The sequence below is a fragment of the Leptopilina boulardi genome, unplaced genomic scaffold (genome assembly GCF_019393585.1).
Source record: "Leptopilina boulardi isolate dan_hultmark-lab unplaced genomic scaffold, ZJU_Lbou_2.1 LbouV2_25, whole genome shotgun sequence".
Classification (NCBI taxonomy): Eukaryota; Metazoa; Arthropoda; class Insecta; order Hymenoptera; family Figitidae; genus Leptopilina; species Leptopilina boulardi.
Genome location: NW_026137807.1, coordinates 196,502 through 220,148, shown reverse-complemented (window position 1 = coordinate 220,148; position 23,647 = coordinate 196,502). Strand labels below are relative to the sequence as shown.

General features: G+C 28.0%; 1 protein-coding gene across 3 annotated transcripts in view; it reads right to left on the bottom strand.

The window, feature by feature from the left end:
- Positions 1–23,647, bottom strand: part of LOC127280781 (frizzled-2-like) — a 216,087-nt gene that overhangs the window by 143,196 nt on the left and 49,244 nt on the right. Inside the window, exon 4 of one of the 3 annotated variants that reach the window (XM_051304044.1) lies at positions 9,038–9,079. The exons of 1 other annotated variant lie outside the window; for it this stretch is intronic. The gene's annotated coding sequence lies outside the window, so the exon portion shown is untranslated. Of the gene's footprint in view, positions 1–9,037; positions 9,080–19,224; positions 19,571–23,647 lie in introns of those variants that run through there. One more of the 3 variants, XM_051304045.1, reaches the window with a different exon arrangement.

Sequence of the window (23,647 nt, the reverse complement as noted above, 5' to 3'; positions counted from 1 at the left end):
CGTCGAAAACTGTGATGGAGATGCTTGTGATGAATTCCATGCACGACCTGTCAACCAATATATATATATATATATATATATATATAAATATACCCGCGCGAGAAATTCAATCCCATCAATATGTGAATCTATAAGTACTTAACAACAGCCATAAAGAACATCATGAGTGCGTGTTTGACTGAAAAATTTCACACTTAAAAGCTCATTTCATTCATACCATATATATATATGATGAGGCAAAATTTGTAAAGTGTACCAATTCAAAAATAAAATTTCCTATATCAAGCTGCAATTTGCATAACATTAAAGGGTTTTTAGCCCTGTAACATAATCTTAAACTCAAAAATGATTTTTCGCAGAACTAAAAATTTATTTAAATTTCAATAAATTTTGGTATTTCTTAGGACAGGAAAGATATATTAATACATCTTTTTAAAATTTCAAAACCGTTGACGGTTTCCTAATCAGAATCAGAATTAATCAGTATTAAAATATAGTACATTTCAAAATAAATTCTTTTAAAAAATTCTTATAAAATAACAAATGTCTCAAAAACTTACATACCGTCAATTCTGACACAAATTTTAATATTTTTTGAAAAAAATTGTTTAAAATAACATGATTGTGATTAAATTCAACAGGATCTAAAACTACAAAAATGATTTTTTTTTAAAACACAATAATTTAAAATGTCATTATATAAATTCAAAAATTATATATATATATATATATATATATATATGTATAAGAACATTTCTGCGATTTTTCTTTTTATTAAATTAGTTTCTTTATGTAGAATTTTGACTTCATTCCAATCAAAATCATGATTGGAACCATCGTCAAACTTTTTTAATCTATGATTTGTAACTACTGAATGATATTTTTTATTTAAACGATAATTAGACTTGTGCTCTTTACATTTTTTTTGAAGTAATCTATATGTTTGCCCTACATAGGTATACTGTCACAGAATTTACATGCAAGTTTATAGACAACATTTTTATTATCTATAATATTTAAACTGTCTTTTCCCAATTTGATTTTATCTAAACATGACATGCCTTTAAAAATAGTAAAATTATATTCGTCTAAATAAACTGATTTAAATTTATAAGAAATATTGTCATGAAAAGGTATTGATAATGTGCGAAAACGGTCAATTTCAAATGTACTTTTTGGATTGTTATTAGGTACTATTAAAATTTTAAATCTGAACAATGCGAATCTTTATATGTTTATTTATCAAATCAAAAGGATAAATTATTTAGTTGCAAAATTTCTCTAACTATATTTAAATTTTCAAAATGAAATCTTATATCTGAAAATAATATTGCTGAATCGACTAGATTTTTTATAATACCAATTTGTATATTTTAATCATATTAATAATATTTATAAACTTATAGATTAATAAATTCTGATGAGGGAACCGGTACCGGTTTTGAAACGTTAAAAAAATGTTTTAACATATCTTTCCTATCCTAAGAAATGCCAAAATTTATTGAAATTATTATTATCAATTTGGACAAAACATCAATGAAGATTAATTTATTTAAAACTTATTACACCAAATTTTAAAAGATTTAGTTGTACAATTTTCAGAAAAAAAATATTTTGAGTCAAAATTTATTGCCAAATAGTACCTCTAATTATTTAACATTTTGTATTCATTTGCAGAGTAATTTTATATTGTATTCAAAAAAAGGGTAAATTTTGAATATTAAAAAAAATATTTTCACTATTTAAAAGAGCAGAGAAAAACCTTTCGAAGTCATAATTTTTATACACATTCTTTATACAATAGTTATGATTTTTCAAAAAATCCACTGATCACATTTTTGCTGTTGGATCACTTGAGAAAATTTGCCCCATATATATATATATACATATATACTTATTAAAGTATATAGCATTTAAAATTGGATCAAACTGTCCGACACAAAAAAGACTATAAAGTATCATTCAAAACACATATCACTCAAATTATTCTGTGATTGAATCAGAACAGCCTTTCAATACGTGGTAAAAAAAAGTGTAATTTAATTTAAAAAAAAAAAAAAAGAAATTTTCGTCTGTCCTACGTGGATATTTCAAAGGATTACGTGAACGGAATTTTATATTTTTTTTTTACAAAAGCAAATGAATTTTTGAATTCAATATAAGTTAGAAAAACGATTTTAGATGTCCGTTCTGAATTTTTCTCTTTATATATTTTCCCTCCAATAAAAAAGTGTTAAAATGACATATTGTGAGTTTAAAGTTTAGTCTAAACTATTATATAGGAAAAATTACAAAACATGAAAGAAAATAAATGAATAAAGAATAAAGAAAATTGGCAACAAAATTGAAAAATATATCTAACAAAAATAAGAAAATGACCAGCGCATAAAAGAATATGATTATGGATATGAAAGCCAAATTTAAAAATATAAAATTTGTCCACCAGAGTTTTATGTACGCGCGGACGTAAATCCCAAAGTGCATGTTGGTAATAAAATGTTGATATTCGATGTACAATATCAAAGATATGTATATTATTTCTGACAAAGGAAAGCTTTTTGTAAAATGTATATATATATATAAATATATATAAATATAAGTATAGAATTGGCTTGAGGAAAACATTTTGTCGAGAGATTTCTTATTTTTTCTTGAACAAATAAATATATAGGACATATAACTACAATCGAATAAATGCATGCTTGGGATATGCAGTTACTTTAGGCGAAGCTTTAAAACTTGCAACAGTAAACATATATTACACCAGGACTAAAAGGTAACGACGCTCGTAATTTTAAGCGATAGCGCAACGAGTGCTTTGGTTGGCGATACCAAATGAATTATATCTATACCAACGACTTTACCAAAAGTACTTAACAGGGCTGGCAAGTATCGGTGACCTAGGTGTATAAATCACTTAAAAAGTGTCTTCTGCTATCAGTATTAATTCTGCAGACAAACCAAAAGTCATGGGAACATATAAGAAACATCATTTCATTTGCTATAATATATATCGATTTCGCATTTTAATTCCCTGCTTTTAAAAGTCGAAATTTTCGAATTAATCGCATAATTTTTTATGGTACCGTCAGCCAAGGCTTTTATAGTCATAATTATATAATAATAAAATGCTTGGTCTGTCCTTCTGTCCTATAACTTGAAGTTGGCCTTTTCTGATTTCACGTGTTTTTTTGAATAGTATAATCTTATGACGTGTAAAATTTTGACAATTCTTTTTCTCATTTTTGCCAAAGTTGTATAATTGTGTTTCCGAATTTCATGTTTGCCAACTGTTAGTTTCAAATAAAATAATTAACTAGTGACGAAATAAATTATACTTTAATATTGCAAATAACATATTAATTTATAATAAATAACAACTTTAAAAATAAATTATCTAGTTTAATGTTAAAATAATTTATAAAGGAAATAAATTTTTTTAATTTAATTTAATAAATAAAAATTAAGAAAATTAATCTTATTGCAAGAATTTAAAATAATAATTGCATGAGATTTAAAATTAGCATATACTTTACCAGCCTAAATTTAAAAATTGATAAATTTTTTAAATTAAATTGATTTAAATTTGCATTTCTTGAAAAACTCTTTAGTGAAACCTTGCGTGAGAACAAAAATTCTATTTCCGAGGTTATAACTTCAAAATTTTTTAAATTAAATTTTTTCCCCATTTTAGACAATGTCTAATAGAAACTTTTAATCCTATGAAAAAAATAATAAATATAAATGCAATAAATATTTAATTATTAATATAAAAAAGAAAAGTAAATAATTTATTATTATTGGATAAAGTTGAATTATTTTCTTGACATTTTGTAAGGATAGAAATTTAAAATAAATGTTTTCTTTATTTCTTTATTATTCTTATGTTTTATTTAGTTTATAATTATTAATTATAAAAAAATTTCAGGTTAAAATTTAGAAATAAAAGTGTTAATATAATAATATTAATAATTATCGTTGCCTCAAATTGCCTTTTTTTATAACTTTTGAGATTGTTACACTTGAAAAATTTGTCAGGCTTTTAGATATTTCTTTTAATTGCTTCATTTCTTCATCGTGGGAAATCCTTATGATTTTGATACATTTTTAATATTAAAAAAATTGTTAAATTATAAAATAAAGCAAATATGAGTAAAAAAATACACAGAAAAACAATTGTACCAACCTAAATCTATCAAAATGATACCATTTTTTTTAGTCACCCGATAGCAAGAAAATTTTTTAAAATGAATGTAGCTTTGAATCGCTACGTAGCGAAATCTTCGTAGCGCTGTCGCTATTTGTAATCCCACTCCAGGTGCCAACGAATACCTATTAAATATTAATTCTAAAAACACAGGCCTCGAATCAACTTAAAGACACAAAAAAAGTCGTTTTAGTCGATTTATATTCCAAAAAAGTGGATTTGTTTTTTATTTTAACAAAAATATTTTACAGATTTTTAAATAAAAAAATTTTTTTTTAATAATAATTCTTTTCGAAGGGTTAAAGTTGAAATTTTTAGAAATAATTAAATTTCAAAAGATATTGTTAATTTTCAAACAATTATTAAATTTTACAGAACTAAAAATAATTTATCAAACAATTTTTGGAAAACATTTTTTAAATTTAATTGAATTTTCAAAGATTTAAAATTGATTTTTGAAATTAATTGAAACTTTAAGTGATTTTTAATTTAAATTTTAGATGATTTCACTAAAAATTTATTAGAAAATGCGAACAAAATACAATAATTTGAAAATCATTTTTGATTGAAAAATGGTTTCAGATAGTTGAATTTTCAAAGAATATTATTAACATAGTTAAAAATAATTTAATTTCCTTAGAGTTATAATTGAAATTATTAAATTTCAAAAAAAAAAAATTTCGATGGAAAATTTTAGAAATAATTAAATTTTAAATGCTTTTAAATTCAAATTATTGGAAATTCAATTAATTTTGAATTCAAATTTTTGAGAATAATGAAATTTTATTCGATTTTAAATTTGGAAAATAATTGAATTTCAGTTCATTTTGAAATGAAAATTTTGGGAAGTAGAATTGAATTTTAATTGAAATTTTGGATAATAATTTAATTTAAATTCATTTTTGATTGAAAATTTGGATAATTAATTTTGAATAGAAATTTTAGAAAATACTTGAATTTTATTTCATTTTAAATTGAAAGCTTTGTAAATAATTAAATTTTAAATTGAAAAATTTTGGATAATTATTGGATTTTTAATTGATTTTGAAATAAAATTTCGGGTAATAATTGAATTTTAGTTTATTTTGAATTGAAATTTTTAAAAAATAATTCAATTTTATTGTGATATATTTTTTTAAATTATAAACAATTGTTAAATTTCATAAAAATTAAAATTGAAAATTAATTTTGAAATAATTGAATTTGTAATGTATTTCATTAAAATTATTAAAAATAATTAATTTAGTGAAGAATCATTTTAGTTCAAAATTTGTTATATAATTGAATTGAAGAAGATCTGAAGAAGATCTACATTTTATACTAAAAAAATGTATTTTATTTACATTTTTTTTCAAATGTAAAAAAAAAAAATGTCGCATTTTATTAAAATAAGTCGATAAAAATCATATTTTTGATAAAAGTCATATTTTTGAAAAAAGTCGGAAAAAGTCGTATAATCCGAGGCCTGTAAACATATAATTTTCATTATTATTATTTAATATGTAATAATATTCACAAAAACTTTGTACCATAATAGCCCCAACTGCGGGGTTATTATGAAACAAACTTTCAGCTTATATAACTCAGACAAAAAAAAAAAATTTTTTTTTAAATAAAAATTACATAAAATCTTCAAACGGATCTCGATTTTTACATTAATAATTTTTTTTAAAAAACAAAATTTTTACTCAATTTATTGAGCATAAAAATACCGCGATGACGTTCATTTGTCCTGATATTTAATCTGACAATCTAATATGCAAAACAATGTACAAAAATTTACACCGAAATATAGAACAGAGAACGTAGCTAAAGAGCATCAATGAAATCACTTTAACATTCATATCGATTTGTATTTTATTTTTTTTGAAAAGCAATAAAAAAAAAAGCTGACAGAATATATAGTTTGAGTTCATAAAAAAAAAGTTTTCAACGCGCGAATTGAAAATGGGTGGAAATTTAATTTTCATTCAAACTTCCATAAAAGCGGATTTCCCATCCGCAAAAAGCATATAACGTATGTAAAACTAAATTTACATTGTCAATGAATTTGAGTTGAATTGATAAAACATGGCTTTTATATTTTTTTCGAATTTTTTTTTTTTTCCCCTCATAAAGTCTATAATCTCATTTGCATTTTTGACAAAACCATACAATATTTATCTTTTTTTTCTGTTCTAATTTATCAGAATTTTTTTTTTCCTATTGTTTAATGCGCATAGAAAATTTTTCGAGATTATTTTTTTCTCTCGCATTTCTCACTATATATATATAATATATAATATGTAGGAAAGAAACGTTTCACTGTTGTTTGGGAGTTGCGCATTCTGGTTTTCCGTTTAAAAATGCGACGCGACGGACGGAACTGCAACACTATAGGAAGTTCCTTAACTGTGAAAAGGGTATGAATAATCACTGCGGCTGGGTGTACAATAAAGTTGAAGATAACAACCGAGCTTGCTATATGTATAAGTATGTATATATACCTAAATATATATGTAAAATATATTATATATATGTGTAGTTTTACGTATATATATATAAATGTATATACACATTAGTAATACTCTCTGGGTTTATAGAATACCGCCCGCTGAGGCATTGAAATCACGCTCGCCGTTGCTGTGTTACGAAAGTCGGAAGCGACTGTCGATTGAAGCGCACCATTTGTGAATCTCAATATGTGAAACGCAAAAATCAATGTACCGCGTGTTGTCAAGTCACTCACGTGTGTTTATGATTTGCGTTTTGATGTCACGTTTTAACGTTCATCAATAAATGCAAGTTACAATTTTTAGTCCAGTAGTGTGCAGGCCACGATAAATTTGCGGCCGTTTATTTAGTCATTTAAAAATTAAATAAAAAGATAGATAAATCTATCAACCCACTATTTAAATTTTCAAAAAAATATTAAATATTATTTTGATTAATCGTCCTTCGCAGTCTAGTAGAAAAATCATTTGTGGGCCCAAAAAGGTCCAAAAAAAAGTGTCTCTGAATCCAAATTTGATGTCAGATTTTAAAAATTCAAAATGGCGGAACCACTATGGCTACCCAATATAGTGGAAAAAATTTAAAATCGATTCGATTCGTTCAAAATTCGGTTCTTGGGGGTTTTTTGGGTCGCTTAATCCAAATGTGACCTCAAATTTGGATTTAGTGACCCAAAAAACCCCCTTCGAGTACCGAATTTTGAATGAATCGAATCAATTTAAAATTTTTTCGACAAATTAGGTCCGAAGTTTTTAATTTTTTAAATCTGATCTCAAAGTTGGATTCACAAACCTCGAAAACCCCAAAGCACCGTTTTTTGAACGAATCGAATCAACTTTAAAATTTTCTACCATATTGGGTTGCCATATTAGGTCCGCCATTTTGAATTTTTTAAATCTGACCTCAAATTGGGATTCAGCGACGCCGAAAATCTTAGTATATCCATTGACATTCAAATCGAATTATGTTTAGTTTTTTTTCTAATCTGGAAATATAATATGTCCAAAATCACAAGGGTGGAACGACTTTTTTTGGACATATATGGGCATATAACAGCAAAAATTTAGTAATATTTTAATATAAACATAAACCTATATTATTCTTTAAGGCGATGTCCTGAATTAGAAAGCATAAAAAAGCTGTTTTTTGATAATTTTTTTTAAAGGGAAAAGAAAATCTCAACCTAGTTAAACCTAAGGTACATTTTTATGGATGTTTGAAGAGTGTTAAAAAAATTTTAACCACATGATTCGATGAAATGTTAAGGAGTTATCAGCCTATTCCGAGAGCGCCTTGAAAATTCAGTATCCAATTGGCGGGAAAGATACAGATCGCAATTCTTGACCAAAAAAAAAGGAAAAAATTTTTTTCCAATTTTTACATATGTAGTTTCTCGTTAAACCTATAAAAACACGTAAAAGTCGTGAAATAATAATTTTTATTGAAGTTTGAAGAAAAAAATGTATTTTTTAGACAAAAAAAATCACTTTAAAGTGTTATAAAATCTTCTGAAAAAGGATTTTGAACCATGTTTTAGGTTCAACTAGAAGAGAATATTATACTGAAGAGAATAAGCCTTGAACCGATCCAATCTGTCGATAAATTTTTTTGCTATCTTTCCCGCCAATTAGATACTGCATTTTCAAGGCGCTCTCGGATAACTCTTTAACAGTTCATCGAATCATGTAGTTAAAATTTTTTTTATACTCTTCAAACATCTACAAAAATGCACCTTAGGTTTAACTAGGCTGACAGTTTTTGTCCCCTTCGAAAAAAAATTCTCAAAAAACAGCTTTTTTTATGCTTTCTAATTCAGGACACCCCCTTAAGAAAAATGTTTATTTAATTTTAAAGAATTTTGTTTCCGAAATTCACCACGGATGACGTCCTTCCAACCTATGATCCTAATTTTTAAGGTAATGTCAGTATTTTGTTCTATGACTTTGACTTAAACTTTGTTAAATTTTGAAGTTATGTTCGCCTCCACGCCTGTGACGTTTGACGTAAATTTGAGACTATGCGTTCTCGTTTGACCTAAGACCTTTGAAATTTTAAGGTGGGAGGGTCATATTTTGACCTCTGATACTAATTTTGAGGTTATGCCTGTCTCAACTACCTCAAAAACCTACGTTTTTAACATATGACCTTGATTTTTAAGGTTTATTTCGTTTTAATCTATGTTTTTGTCATTTGGAATTAGGTATTGATGTTATGTTAATCTATGTCTTTGATATGGTTAGTACAATCCTATAAATTTTTGCATTAAAAACCATATTAATAGGAATATTTAATATTATAAGTAAGAATTTGTAATACTGTAAGTGTAGATATACTCACTCATAAGTTGTATTATTAAGAATGTGGGAACGAGCAACTCACCTGAAACAAAGAAAAGAATATATGTAATTTAAATGCTGGTTAAAAATATTTCATAAAAATACCGTAAAAAGTATAAGTGTCATTTATTTGTAAAATTTGCATGGTCACATTTTAGTTTTTTAATAAAAATAACAAAAGAACTTTTAAGGAAGGTTAATTGGAGTAAAAAAAGAAAAATAAGGGTTAATTTTGAAAAAAAATGTTGAAAATTTTTTTTTGAAACACTTTGATACTTTTTTGCACACTTTTAATAACTTTGCTGCATATTTTCCATACAACATAGTATGCAATTAAATTTATTTTCTAAAACAGTACATAAAATTATATTTTTTCTAAACAGGTATTACACAAAGCACTATATATTATGCACCACAAGCGGAAAATAGCATTTTTCGACGAGCAGTATAACTCATCGGAAAACAATTTCTTTCCGTTCTTGATGCATAATTTACTACACTGATAAAAACCCGCATAGAAGAGAAGCCTTCTCAAATTAGTTCTGTAGGGGTAGTCTAGTGTAGTGCAGCGTTACTATAGCCCAGTAAATTAGATCATTTGAAAATTTTTCCGTGTACTATAGCGGTTGACAACATTTGGAAGATGTAGTCGGTGGACCGAAGGGTCACACTTGACATCCGTGACCCGGATTAACTTACCCAGGAAGAAGAAGTGAAACAAAGGTTGCGAGAATTGCTCGAATAGGCAGGAAACATGAAGGAGATGGTTCTGGGATCCAAAAAGCTAAGGATGAAGCTCGCAGTTGTAGTCACCGAATAAGAAGAGGCGGACAGACTGGAGCATTTGAGGCGCATAAAGGTACACGGAAAAAATTTTGTTGCACTGGTTGTACTGGTTAGTAAAGAGACTCTTGTACTTTAAAAATGGACGTCAGTTATCCCGGTTAGGGGCAACATATGTCCTTTACACGCACCAAATCAGGATAACAGTTGCCCTTAACCCATAGTACAACACTTCTAATACGAATGCGTCAGATGCACCAAAATTTTTTCCTTGTAGGTTTTATGTAACTCACGACCACTCCTGTTGGGGTGTTATCGAGGCCAAGATGACTGTAACTAACCGCTTCGCAATTTCAGTAGGCACCCTCTTCTTGCACTCTAGACATCGTCAATCTTGTGGGGAATTATGGGCCCAGACTTCTCCAAAGACTTAGTCTTTTTCTCTGTACACTGCAAAAAAAAGTATCTTATTTTAAGATGTTTTGGTAGCGTTTTTAAGACATTAAGATGTTTAAGATGTCTTAATGTATTGAAAACGCTACTAAAACATTTTAAAATAAGATATTTTTTTGCAGTGTAAGAGCATATGATATTAAGTGCGGTCGATAAGGTAAATAACAACTGAATACCCGGATCAAATAACTCGACCGACGCTCGGACGCACGCTCTAATATGGTAGTCGGGTAGCAGTGAGCCGGCCACAGGCTGTCACTGCTACTTGACTGGTAATAGAGCGTTCGTCTGAGCGTCGGTTGAGTTATTTGATCCGGGTATTCAACTATATTGCCGGTACAGGAGTGTGCAAAGTTTTCCGATTATAGCTCTCGAGAAAGCGAAAAAGACTCTTGCAAGGACAAAAAATAAACAGGTCACAAAGATCAGAACCTTCTGAAATCTGAGATTTTGTAAAGAAATTCGATTTCTATTCTTTTTACTAATTTTAAGAAATATTTTTTCAATATTGTGCTATAAAAAATAAATAATAAAATCAATCATTAAATTTATTTGGAGTAATTCAATAATTAAACTTAAAATTGTTTCATATCCAATACAAAATAATATATATATTTCTGAAGGGTTAATTTTCCGACCTCACACATACACTGCGGATTTTCTCGCTCCCCTGCGCGCACACAAATAAGGCAAAAACACAAAGACAACGACGAGAAAAGTCAAAGCAAAATGCGAAAAACAAAGTAGGTATCATTCAGAATGATATATGATCGCGCGCATACATGTGAAGAGAGAAATGTTTCCGCAATATGGGAACGTAACTATATAATAATTAGCCTCTTCTTGTCCTGTTTCCAAAGTTGGAGGATATTATCGTGTTTCTCCTCTTTTGGCGTCCCTCTTTATATTGAGGACCAAAAAATCTGTGGGGATAAGATCGACTACCTAGAGTACATTGAAGAAGCCATCCAGAGAGAAAGATCAAAGGTTCAAAGCGATTGTTCTATATATGGTGCGCTATGAAACGTTTTTTCGAGTAGGTAGGTTTTAAAAGAGAGGGGTTGTCGCGTATATATATGTATAGTTTGGAAGCGTCGAGCTAAGTGGCCACAAGTATACACCTCCCTCTTTGATTACCTCGATTCTCGCGACTTCTTTTTAAAATCGAGATTTTTAGCCAAGTCCTCTCGACCGAGAGGCCATATATATGCCCCTCGCCTCATTTTCATCAGCGTCACAAAGGGGGTTAAGATTATTCGTCAAGATCTCGTATATATACTGTAAACCTGATAAAATATGAGAATGATAACAGGTTTACATATATATATATTTTTTTTTTCTTTTTTTTTGATTGCATAGGTGAATTCAAAGAGAAGAGAATGAAGAGCCACTCATTATTTCACAAGAATTGGAGAACAAAGAGTTTATGTATGATAACATGATACTTTGGAATATTTTATAAATTATCTTTACCTCTTTATAGACCGAGAGTTGCTAATTAATTGCATAAGTGATTTGTCAAGATTTACTCTTTATTATTCTTATTATTATTTTCAATGATTATTTATTCTGTACATAAAGTAAAATTTTCCTTTTGTACAGAATTTTAAAAATATTTATGATTTAAAAGAAAAATGTTTTCTCTTTGAATTTCTGATAAGTTTAAGATAAAGGAAAAATTGTCATATAAGAATTTTTTTTAAAAAGAAAAAACATTAATATGAAACAATAGCTGTGGGTATTATAAGCATTATAAATATTTAGAGTAGCATCGACAGAAGTGGGCCACTAGCTATTTTTGTTTTCACAATTGACATATCTGTTAACCGAATTTTTTTCTTATATAATTATTGACAGGAGCTGAGTTTTCAGTAGACATTCAAGTTTGAAAACGCACATTTGTGTTATCCAACAATTAGTTTTAAAAAATAGATACTTTTTTCTTTTTTTTTTCTTGAGAAATATATCGTTATTTGCATAAGTTATTCATTGAATTTAATCGGATAAGTATATAGCCTTTTTTTATAATTAATAGACCTAACCTTAAAAAGTGTAAAAAGATTTTAGCATATTATCACGTGGTATTCTCGCCATGTTATTTTGCTTAAAATTATGCTTGTGGACAGAAGTGGGCCATTCTTTGCAGACAGAAGTGAGCCACTGCATTGACGTATACTGTTTCGGCAATTAGTGTTTTTGTAAGTATTTTTTTAAAAATTGATTTCAATGTTTAATGGGATTATGCCACCAAAAAAAATAAACGGACTGCCTATGAGTTCATCAACTTCGATAAATTGCTTGATGCTGTAAAACAACTAAAAATCAAAGAAAATTTCGAAACGCGCTGCTTGTGTTACTGCAGGTATAAGCCGATCAAGTTTTCAACAGCCATTTATTGGAAAAATTAATCATTTAACATAACAATCATAACACAGCCACACAAAAAAAAAGTTTTGATCTGGGGGTCTGACTATGCCTAGTTTATGTTTTTTGGGCCGCTGAATCCGAATTCGAGGTCCGTTTTACCCCATCAGATCAGGATTTTGAGATAACCTCAAAAAACCAATATGTCGGACACTTTTTCGAAAAATTCATCAGATTTGCCTGAAACTCGTTACTCGGGGGTTTTTGGGGTCGCTGATCACGAATCTAATGTCAATTTTTTAAAAATTCAAAATGGCGGACACTTTTTCGAAAAATTCATCGGAATCGCCTGAAACTCGTTACTCGGGGGTTTTCGGAGTCGCTGATTGCAAATTTGAAGTCAGTTTTCAAAAATTCAAGATGGCATCGTAACAAATTTCTTAAGTGTATCTGCCAAGATGTCATTTTTCGAAAAAGTGTCTGCCATCATGGATCCGCCATCTTGAATTTTTGAAAACTAACTTCAAATTCGTAATCAGCGACTCCGAAAACCCCCGAGTAACGAGTTTCATGCGATTCCGATGAATTTTTCGAAAAAAAGGCCGCCATATTGGTTTTTTGAGGTTATCTCAAAATCCTGATTTGATCATAGACATATAGAAATGGACCGCTCACCACTGTGGAGAGACGGGAAGGAAAAAAGTATGAGAGAGAAAGAAACGACTTATCCCACACTCTCTCTTTATAAAGCAGGGACGTTTGAAGGAATCAGTGGACCCATGGTTGAATTTTGTAAATGTAGAAAAAGAAATATGGAATTTTTTCGGTGAAAAGTAATTTTATAAAAAGAAATTTAAATAGATACAAATATTATAATTTTAAATTATTAAATTTTTTAAATTATTTTCATTTTTTATAAAAAATTTGAATAAGAATAAATTTTCAGTTTACTATAATTATTTATTATAAACTTTATACAATGTTTAAACATATTTATATACATAAATTATAAATTTTGAAAATTAAATCAACATTTTTCACACGTGTATCTTTGGAAGATACCATAGATACATGTACAAGGTACTATTGCTACAAAGCGCAGCCCTGGAGCGCTGACGTCATAAAATGCTTTAACCAATCAAATTTTGCTAGAAAGAGAGAGTATAGGATAATTTGATATTTTCTCTCTCTCACTCATCCATATCCCGTCTCTCCACAGTGGTGAGCGGTCCATTTCTATATGTCTATGGATTTGATGGGGTAAAACGGACCTCGAATTTGATTCAGCAACCCAAAAAACATAAAGCAGGCATAGTCAGAGCTCCAGATAAAAACTTTTTTTTTGTGTGGCTGTGTAATTCTTGATACTTTTACTTATTTTAGAATTTAGATGAAAAACTTGGGTGGCCCACTTCTGTCCACAAAATCGTGGAATCGCGAATTTCTCTTTTTTTACATAATGATGTAAAACAATATATGTTAAAATTTTTATTTTTATGCTTGCAAAACGTTAGATAATTCCTTTTTCTACAAATAGATGCAAAAAAATTACCAAATTATAATTTTTTTAACATTCTATAGCCTATAAAATCCAAAGTGTGGCCCACTTCTGCCGGTACTACACGGAAAGAAAGTTTGTAGCAATATTTGATATTATGGTGTTACTTTTTAGTATATTTGGTTACAATTGCGGAACATTTTGTCATGATAACGATTTTCGATACTATTTTTAAGAATGATTCAGATTAAAATAAGAATATTTAATATAGTTGGAAAGAAAATTTGATATAATATTTACGAAATCTGAAATCTTTTTATTGAAACACAAAAATGTCAAATTTTAATAAGCTCTTTATCAATTTTTCTAACCAAATATTTCAAATTTCGTAATTAGAATTGTATAAAATGATATAATTATTTTAGATTTTGATATATTTGATATGAAAATTGAAAAAGAAATATCAAAGTTAACGAGATTCGACGAAATTTGCCGAAGTTGAACGTTCGGAATTGCCCGATCCTCACCGAGTGGTAACGAAGACTGACGAAGCTCTTTAGACAAGCCCCTTTTTACCATTATCTTGATACAGACCTGAATTTCTTTTATATAATTAATTTCGAAGATTTTACAATAAATCAGTAAAAAAATTGTTCTTCAAAAAATAATAAAATATTTAATTATTTCCCAATAAATAATGATTTTTATTTATATTTTTAAACATGTTTTGATATAATTTCACCTTTCTCATAAGCGGTGAAAAATATGTCTGGTTAGTATATAAGAATGGTCACATCAGTTTTTCATATGAGCGTAAATTTGTATATGAAGCGTTATAAAATAAGCCAATCGATGTAAAACAATGCGGTGTATGTGTGTGTGTGTGTGTGTGTGTGTGCATTTAAAAGTTCATATCCTCGTCTATCCTCGAGATGAGAAAGAGATAAAACTTTGGCGTAGAATCTATTGGTGTTTCTGTCGTCATCTGTCACGACTGAACCACTTCGAATTTTTAGTATAGTTTTAACAAATTTCGAAATAATCTTTCCAAATTTTCATATAAATTTAGTAAATAACGAAGTGAGCGTCGGTTTAACTTACTTCTGGTTTTTCGTATAAATTTATCAATTTACGAAATAATAATTTCAATTTCTGGAATATATTTACTAAAAAGACTATTGGTAAAAATATACCGATTTTCGTTATCAAACCCAAATGTTCCGCGTTTGAAAAAGAGAATACTAAAATTTCCTATCAGATTTATCAAATATTGCTACTAAATTTCTTTCCGTGTACTCTATATTGAAACTTTAATTTTAATCAAAAGAAAAAATTAAGCTTCTTACAGAATTATCTGATTAAATATTCCTTTTTTATAAAGGTATTAAAAAATTTGGAATTATATGAAATCTGTTTTCAGATTTGCCACTCTGTATATATATTCCGTATACTTTTAAAACTCAGGGACACTTTTTTAAAATACAGCAAGCAAAATGCATAAGTTTGTCATTTTCTGTATGTGATTCTCTAACAAAAAACTGCAAATTTCCGCACTCATGTATGTTATGTCAATTATATATGTATATTAAAGCACTGCACTTTCCTGTTTTTCCAAGTTTTAATACACAAAGAGACAAAGTATATATTTCTTTTTCAAGTGTATATACTAGACTACTTATACATATAGAGTAAATAACGCACCAAAAATTGTAATTGGATTCGGAAAGAAGAAATGAGTCCTCGTGTTCTTTATCCTACAAAGTGTAATACGAACTAATTACCCTGTCGTCGACCGTCTTCTTCCTCCACCTCCTCATTCTCATCAAAGCTGCACTTGACAGCACTCTGGACAATGAGTGGCGCTTTCTGCATACGCGGCATTAGAACCAAAGGTTCGCGCGTGCATGAGCGCTGGAGGGAGGAAGTGCTATCTAAAAGATAAGTACACAGAAGTCATTGGAAAAGATGAAGGGAAAAAAGAAGTCATCACCGATGAGGAGAAATACTTGACAAATGAAACGAGAAAAAAAACACATTCCAGTTTATTAGCTCAACATGTGTGTATATGAGAGATTCTTTTTCAATCGCCCCAGCCCAAAAAGTCAATGTTCTGGGATTGGCTTCATACTTTGGTAAATTGTTGTCCTATATGATAGTAATAAATCCCTAAAATATAAACTCATTAAAAAAATATTTGTAGAAAGTAGAGGGGGTTGAAGTTTTGACGTTAAGGGTAACATTGTCATTTTCAAATCCGTATAACTATGACAAAAGTTAATGGATTTTAATTTATCTATAATGAATTTTATTGCATTTTTCACGTACTTTTCAAAAATGTATACGAAATTTAAAAAAAAAAATTTTTAACCCCTTTTTTTTCAAAATCAACCCTTATTTTTCGATTTTCACCCCTTCGGGTATTTTTTTTTTTTTTTTTTTTTTATTTTCATTGGAAAGCTGAGGTTTTTTCCGATGAGCTATGTAAATATGAAAATGGGACAACAATAATTTTGTGAGTAACAGAATATTAAAGTAGGCGGTGCCGATAAGGGGTGTACCTGGAGATCATCTTTGAGGATTTAGATAGGCACCGCCTAATTTAATATTCTGTTTCTCACAAAATTATTGTTGTCCCATTTTCATATTTACATAGCTCATGGGAAAAAACCTCAGCTTTCCAATGAAAATAAAAAAAAAACAAAAAATAATTCCCAAAGGGGTGAAAATCGAAAAATAAGGGTTGATTTTGAAAAAAAAGGGGTCAAAAATTTTTTTTTTTAAATTTCGTATACATTTTTGAAAAGTACGTGAAAAATGCAATAAAATTCATTATAGATAAATTAAAATCCATTAACTTTTGTCATAGTTATACGGATTTGAAAATGACAATGTTACCCTTAACGTCAAAACTTCAACCCCCTCTACTTTCTACAAATATTTTTTTAATTAGTTTATATTTTAGGGATTTATTACTATCATATAGGACAACAATTTACCAAAGTATGAAGCCAATCCCAGAACATTGACTTTTTGGGCTGGGGCGATTGAAAAAGAATCTCTCATATATGGGAAATTCTCCAAAAAGAGGGTAATCAAAATTACAAAAAAAAAGTGCTAGATTATGGAATAAATTATCATCTAATAAAGTGATGCACCTAGGCAATCTACTTTTAAGGGACTATTTTTTGATTTTTTATTTAGGGGGGGGGGTACACCAGTTTAAACTTTCGAAAAATCGATTTTTTTTGTATTTTCTTAACCCCTTCACTGTCACTGACGGTTATAGCCGCATAGAAAAGTCGTGCCCTGTATGTCTATATATAACTACTATAACCGCATCGAAGAAAAAAACATTTAAAAGTTAACAAATATGGCTTAAAATGGTTACTTGGGGGTTTTCAGGGTCGCTGAATTCAAATTTTTGGTCAAAAATAAAAAATTCAAAATGGTTTCTATCACTAAGTTAATGTCATTTTGAAGCCGACATTTTGAATTTTTTATTTTTGACCAAAGATTAAATTCTGCGACCCCGAAAACCACCGAATAACCATTTTCAACCAGATTCGTTAACTTCAAAATTTTTCTTGGTCGCCATTTTGTAGCCGCCATTTTGAATTTTTTTTTTCTGACCGAAAATTCGGATTCAGCAACCCCAAAAACATACAATATGATAATGTCTTGTTTAAAAAAAAAAAAAATTATTGAACATTTATGGCACAAAAACTTTATTTTCACTGGACTGTGAAGGGGTTAAACTATATGTTTTTAAAAGTGTGTCTGTAAATTTTTATGCTAATCCGGTGAAAAATAAATGAGATATACAGCACAATGCGGAGGCGCGACAGATAGCTATGCAGACAAAGTATATAACAGCCACATTTTGGCGCCAATGATAAAAGGGGTTCCCCTTTAATCCTCCTCTTCGCAAGAGGAGAATTGGAAGAAGAATTGTTATATGGTCCAGAAATTAACGATTCATTGTAAAATCAAAAAAAAAATTCTACTGGACAAAAAAGTAATAAAACTATAAAGTATTTTGCGAGAAAATCAGCGGAGAATATTTAGATGTAAAATAACTTATTTTCTACTTTTTTTAAAAACTTTTTAGTAGACCCAAAAACATAATTGTATGTTGTACCTATAAGTATTAGGGGAGACCGGGGCTGTTTGGCGCACTTGAGTTTATTCAAAAGTGTTAAGTTACATTAATTTTTCTCTTTATTCTGCTTAAAGTACTTGATGAACTGTAAGTTTGTACAAAATTTCATTAATATTCATCAATTATTGTGGAGTATAGATTAAAATAACTGATTTTGGCACTCCAAAGTCATTTTTTAACCTCTTCATTTTTTTGTGATATCTCTTTAAAAAATTAATTTTAGAAGAGCTCAAATATTAAGTTTTGAGCTCTATACATTTGTTATTAAGAAACAAAAAAAATTTTTTCATTTATATTAACTGTTTTTATAAAAAATTAATAAATATTTCAAAAGTACATACTGGGTTAGGTGGCGCGGTTATCTGAAAATTTCGTTAAATATTAATAAAATGAAGTTGATTATATGAAATTTACACATTAATAAGCACCAATAACAATCCTATTCAAAAAATTTAACCGAATAATGGTTTTTAAATATTCACAGCGTTATTATCAAAAAAAAAAATATTTTTTTGGTAATTTTACGATTTCATTTAAATCAAATTACATTTAATTTAAATGAAATTTTCTAATTTTTAAATTTAAAATAATTTTATTGTAAAATTACAGTACAAGACTTATTTTGTGAAGTATTATATTATTTAAACTTTAAATCATATAATTTAATTTTAATTTCACTCCTGCGCCACGCAACCCCGGGCCGGGGTTGCTTGGCGCGCTTTGCACAGCTTCAAATAAAGTGGTATAAAAATAAAAGTATTAAATATATTTCAACTTTCTTTGTTTTTAATTAAAGCTGATATGTTACAACAAGTTTTCTATACATTAACTTTTTAAAAAAAGCAAAAATGAGTGAGTTACACAAGAAAGAGTAAAAAGTGCGCCAAGTAATCCCGGTCTCCCCTACTTATAAAAAAAATATATTTCTAACCTTAGCTTTTAATAATCGATGACATTTCGGATGACATGTTCTGTCGTTAACACACACACACACGATTTAAAAAATTTCGCACACTCCTGAAACTACGTTTTAATTAAGAAACAAAAGATTCTATTTCTAAAGATTTAAGCGATCGCGATTTTAAAAATTTCGAACACTCCCGGAACAAAAAATTTATGAAAATTATAAGAAAACAAGTTTAACACTCAAAAATTATTTTTCATTCGCGTTTAAAAAAATTCGAGCACTCCCGAAGTTATATTCACTATTCAAGTGTGAAAATATCAAATAAAAAACAATAAAGAATATATATTTAAAATTACAAAATTTACATTCCCGTTGACCACGTGTCTAGACCGGTCAATAAACGAATTGCTACTGATTGAAATATTGTTGAGATTTTCTACCAAAACATTGTTTTGACCTCTAGCTTAGGTTTCCCTTTGTACTTTAATGTAAACAATACAGCTCGGGATGCAGGTATCAAAATAAATCCAAACCCGCTGCGACTAATTAGATTAACATTACTTCCAAATATTAATTTTTAAATTTAAATATTATTTCAATTAAATTAATCAAGATTTATCATTTTTTTTAAACAAAACAAGCTTTTTAGTTTTAAAGTTTGTGCATTAAACCAAAGAAATTTTAACATTGATGTGAGGTCAAAGAAACATTTATTTGAATTAAACAAAAAATTTCTTTGAAACGAAGATAATTTTTTTTTTAAATCAAAGCTAATATGTTTGAAACAAATAAATTTTCTTTGTATCAGGGTCAATCCATTATACTTCGACTGAACTCGTTGCTGACTAATTTTTAAAAATTATATGTAATACTTTGCAGGGATGATTTTGAAGTTATCAAAATCACGAAATGAAAAGAATTCTATTAAAATTTTAATTATTTATTGCAAAATATGAATTGAAAGTTTATGAGGTGCTGAAAACTGTCAATTTTTTAGCCATTAGAAAATATGCAAAAAAACATAAAATTTACTATAAAAATAAAAAAAAAATTTTGGAATTAACTAAGAATGAATAAATTTATCGTAAGTAAAAAAAAATTACTACCGTTAACCGGGGATACTTTGGTAGAAAAAATGCAATTTATATTTTGTGATTTATCAAAATTCCAAACTTACATCAGAAAAACTTTAAATTATATATTTAGTCATGTATAGACATTCTTCTGAACGTTTTCTGCAAGTGTAATTATAAAGACATTATTTTTTATCTAAATTATTTAAACAAAAAGTTTTTAAATTAACTTAAATATTACGTAAATATATAGACAATATTTTTTCAGGTTATGTTGTATTCCTTGTCAAATTATAATGATAATCAATTTTCTGACATAAAAAGAAGACAGTTATGCATAAAAACCGATAAAAACGAAGCACTGTAGTATTTTTACTTATTAGAACGAAGTTTTCAAGAATAAAATTTAATGGCCATTTCAGAACATTTATTCCTTTCTCATAATAAATAAACAGTTTGCCGGAATAACGGCTTATTAAGTCGATTTTAGACATTTTGTGAAAATTAAAATTTAAGATTCATTTATAAATAATAAAAGATTTAATGCATTAAAATCTGTGCATTTTCTTTTCCTCTACAAAGGTTTACAACTAGTCAAAAAAAATTTTCACATTAAGAGCAAAGATTTATGTATTATATAATTAATTTAAAAATTAAACAAACATAGAAAGACTTACGCCGTTTTTGGAAAGATCGAATAAAAAATTCAAAAAAGAATTATTTTTAGTCAGAAATAGTTAAATATATATGTCACAATTAATTTTTTGTTACTTCCTCATAGTTTTTATTCAAAATTTATAAATATGAACAATCTTTTATTTGAAATAAAAAAGGTTTTACAAGACATTATGAACCGTTTGCTGGAAAAAGGGCTTAAGTCGAATTATTTCAAAAAACTGTTTCTATCGTATTTTATCATATAAAGTATAAAATTCAAAAAAAATTGTTGATTTTATAATTATTTTAAAGTTTTAATATAAATTTAAAATTACGCTTACTGCTGCTGCATACAGTATATCTGAAGTATTGATCTACGTAGCGGTGCGTAATTAAAATTTTTTAAATGATTAGTAAATCAATCATTTTAATTGATTATTATTATACTTTATATGATAATTAATACGATAGAAATAGTTTTTTAAAATACGGATTAAGTCGACTTAAGCCTTTTTTCCAGCGAACGGTTCAAATAATCTTTATAATTCGTTTGATATTAATTTGTTCATAAATTCTAAAAAAATTAATTTGGAAATATGCAATTTTAAATAACTCATGGTGCTTTGTTTTGACATATATTTAAAACACTTACAAACATGAAAGGCCGTTTAAACCCAATTTTTATCGAGCTCATTCGAAGCTACATTTCAATAAAGGAAATACATATATATATAGAAAATCATTGGAAATCTCTGGTAATCGCGTAGAAATTTTAAAAATTATCGATTTCTGATTACACAGGCCAACAAAATTAGCAAACTTTTTTGGTGCGGCAAATGTCAGACTGTTTCTAGTTTTTGAGAAAAACGGGTTTAAAATGTTCAAAAATCGCGTTTTTGGCTAACTTTGAGTACCTTTAACACTGAAACAAAAGGTCGTAGAACCTTCCACTTGGGCTTAATTTGAAGCTTAATGTTTTAATTATAATCCCCAAAAATGACCTATCTTGCACCATATCCTCAAAGTCATTTGTTATCATTTTTGATTCGCAAATATTAATTTTGTAAAAGTTTGAGCGCATACATCTAGTCCTTGAGATTAAGGTGCAGTAATGTAATTTTTATGAACTACAGTCAAGGGATAAATTGAATTGAAGCTCAACAAGAAGGTTCACTCACCTTTGGTTTTATTGACTAGAGTTATTCAAATATTACCAAATAAGTTCTGTAGTTAAATACTGGTTACCAACAATTTTGAGGTTATAAGTGAATAATATAATTTTTAGGGCTTGTAGTCTAAAGTTTAAACTTTATTTTAAGTTCAAATAAAAGGTTCTATGATCCTTTTTTCTTTGCTAAAGGTACGCGCTCAAACTTTTACAAAATTAATATTTGCGAATCAAAAATGATAACAAATGACTTTGAGGTTATGGTGCAAGATAGGTCATTTTTGGGGATTATAATTAAAACATTAAGCTTCAAATTAAGCCCAAGTGGAAGGTTCTACTACCTTTTATTTCAGTGCTAGAGGTACTCAAAGTTAGCCAAAAACGCGATTTTTGAACATTTAAACTCCGTTTTTCTCAAAAACTAGAGCTGATAGGAACTTTTCGTTTACGCCCAAGTAGAAATGTGCCACTGGCATAGTACTGACCCAACACTGCCAGTCAGTATAACGGTACTGACTGCCGTACTGGGCCAGTAGTGGACCAACCCTGGCTGGTAACGCTGTCCAGTACTGATTTTGTCCCGCTCACCAGTACTAACGTAGTACTAGAATAATACTGGCATAATACTGGCAAAGTACTCATCCGGACTTAAAATCTCACTTTTTTACAAAATGCTAAAACACGCTTTCCAATGCAAATTTCATCCTTATTAGCTTATTACTCCCATTTTTACCACGAACAGGTAATGTGAAGCCAATAATAGTTAATGTTATTTAGAATATATAAAATATTATTAACAATAAATAATTAAAATAATAATTATCATTTATATTGATTAAATTATTTTATTTTTAATAAATTATTTTACAAAAAATAATTTGTGTTGTAAATTTTTTTATTTTTTTAAATTCATAATATTTAATTTTTTTTACTTTGCACTTATACTTAATTTAATAATTATTTAATAATTGATATTACACATGAACAAATATTGTACTTATAACACTTAAAACTAAGAACGAAAAATCTCGCACGCATGGGGGATCGAACCCTAAACCCTTAGAACGCAAGTCAGATACGCATACCGCACAGCCGCGCTGGCTTGAAGTGCTGACTTGAAGTAGTTCACCTAATACAAAAGTTTTGATTTCAAAGTTTGTATTATCTATTGATCACGAAAATAAAATGAATTTATTCTTAAATTTTTTAAACTCACAAAATTTTTTCAATTTTTACAAAGATTTAATGAAATAAAACTGGATATCAATTTCAGTTAAATATTTTTAATAAATTATTTTTACCGTAAATAATATTAAAACAGACAAAAATGATTGATAAATTACATAATTAAAAATAAGTTAATAAAAGACGACTGTAAAATATGAATGGTGAAAATTTTTTTAAATTTAATATTTAATTATTAATAATATTTAAAAATTACAGTGAAAAAATTACATTTGCTTTATTTTTAAAACTATTAGAAAAAAATTCTCAACTTATTGTTATTGTATGCATGATAAATAACTTAATGCACATATTTCAATGAGTA